This window comes from Empidonax traillii, unplaced genomic scaffold, assembly GCF_003031625.1.
Source record: "Empidonax traillii isolate 1590-97213 ecotype Southwest subspecies unplaced genomic scaffold, ASM303162v1 scaffold1946:size199562, whole genome shotgun sequence".
In the NCBI taxonomy this organism is placed as follows: domain Eukaryota; kingdom Metazoa; phylum Chordata; class Aves; order Passeriformes; family Tyrannidae; genus Empidonax; species Empidonax traillii.
In genome coordinates this window covers 99,546-101,685 of record NW_020957139.1, presented here as the reverse complement: position 1 = coordinate 101,685, position 2,140 = coordinate 99,546, and the positions used below count along the sequence as shown (strand labels likewise).

Genomic DNA, 2,140 nt, shown 5'->3' with positions numbered 1-2,140 from the left:
CAGCGATGGGGGAGGTCCCGTGGGCTGGTTTGCCCTTAGTTCACAGCGAGCCTGGAGGGCTGGGCTGTTTATAGGTGGGAAAATTACCTTTTAAATGAAATAGGAGAGCTTTTCTTGCCAGGTGACAGTGTGAAACACACTGGGCACGTAACCACACAGGCAAGAGGGGTAAGAAGATCTTTATCCCAGGTTTTCAGGGATGTGGGTCCTTTCCCAGAACCCTTTGCTGAGCAGGTATTTTTGGGGAGGCAAAGGGGTTCCTCTGAAGACACTGACTTGCCTAATGGCATCTGCAGAGGGCAGGGGGAGTTGTACCAAGCCTGCAAATTGCTCTGTGGGCCAGTTTCCATCCCCTCTGCTGGGGGATGAACCACCTCCAGGGTGGGCTGATGGGGAGAGAGGAGGTGATGCCCTGTTCTCCTTCCTGAGGCACTGGAACACTTGAGGGGATGCTGACCCTGCTGATTCCCCCCTCCCCAGCAGCCCCAAAACCTGGGGACTGTAGGGTCACAGTCCCCACAGCAGCAAGCACCCAGCCTTTTGGATATGATTTTTTTTTTTTCCCCTCAATCAATTATTTATTCCTGGCTGTTAAGGGAAGTCCATAGCCTGGGGCAGTCTGGTTCCACATGTGCTTTCTGAATTAACCCTAAAGGTCGCTGCTGAGCTGGTATCAGTTAGGCACAGATCCCTTCCTAAACCCTAGACTAAACAGGGGCTGTGATTTTGGGTTAACCCTTCGGTTCAGAGGCTGAAGGGGAGTACCTGCAAGCTGGAAGAGAGTGTGGATTTAGCACTGCTTTATAAGGAAGATTAAATCCCATCTTGGAATAATACAGCTTCTTGCTCTTAGTCCTTTAATGAGCTGTTTCTGAGCTGCTCGTGGTCCTGCTGCTCCTCCAGGGAGGCTGAGGAAGGATGTGCAGTGCTGGGAGGGTGGTGTTGAGTCTGTTTGTCAGTGTTTGTGAAAAATATTGCTGTTCCCCAATTTTTTTTCTCCCAGGGAAGCTCATGTTGCCTGAGGGGGCAGGATTTGGGACTGGGAGCTCTTCTCAGACGTGGGGACTGTTTGTAGGTGCTGGAGGTGGGAAGAGCCACTGCTGAGAGGAGGGGGCTGTCTGCCATGGAGCAGCATCCTGATGGATTCCTGGGTCCTTGGGAGCAGGGACCAAGCAGCAGAGTGCTGGTGGATGAGCACAGAACCTTGTGGAATCATGGAATGGTTTGGGTTGGAAGGAACCTTAAGGATCCTCTAGTTAATCCCAGTGCCATGGGCAGGGACACCTTCCACCATCCCAGGTGGCTCCAAGCCCTGCCCAGCCTGGCCTTGGACACTCCCAGGGATCCAGGGGCAGCCACAGCTTCTCTGAGCAACCTGTGCCAGGGCCTCCCCACCCTCACAGCCAAGAATGCCTTCCTAATATCCCATCTAAACCTGCCTTCTGTCACTTCGAAGCTCCAGCTCCTGACAAGTGTTAGTGGTGAAGGAAAATGTGTAAAGTTTTGGGAAAGTGAAGGAAGTGGTTGTGTTTCCCCCCTCCTTGTTCCCTTAACCATCCTCCAGGTCCAGCTCTCAGCCTCTCCAAGCATACTTTTCATTTCTCTCTCTCTCTTCCCCCTTTCCCACCCTTTTACATTGACTCCCACAGGACACACATCAAGGCTGGAATATTTTTGTAACAGGTCAAAGCCCTGATAAATGGGACTTCTCAGATCCAATGAGGTTTTCTCTGGGGTGCCAAAGCCTAGCAAAACCCAAAAATCCGGGGCTGAGCCTCACATCCCTGGGGATTTGAAGCTCCTTCCTGGAATGGATCCCTCGTGCTTTGGTGGGACTGAGTAATGTTTGCAGCTGCAACGCTGCGCAGCCTTCCTCCCATCTGTGCACATCCCCCAAAAACAGAGTTAGGATCAGAAGGAATCCACCCTATGCTCATTATTTTTACAAAATGCCTTTGAAAGGTGCAGGAGCATCCCAACCACGAGAGGCAGGGGTGTCCAGCTTTATCCTTCCACACCGATAAATAAATAACCCCGGGGCTTTCACAGCCTGTGCATCCAAAGGGGTGAGTTAATGGGAGGGGTGGACTGACAGTTTATTGATTGATTTTACATTTTTTTCTTTTTTTTTTTTTTTTTA

The 2,140-nt window shown here is 51.1% G+C and overlaps 1 protein-coding gene across 1 annotated transcript in view; it reads left to right on the top strand.

Annotated features, from left to right (window-relative positions):
• Window positions 1–2,140, top strand: part of ADAMTS14 (ADAM metallopeptidase with thrombospondin type 1 motif 14) — a 14,526-nt gene that overhangs the window by 884 nt on the left and 11,502 nt on the right. The window lies entirely within an intron of this gene.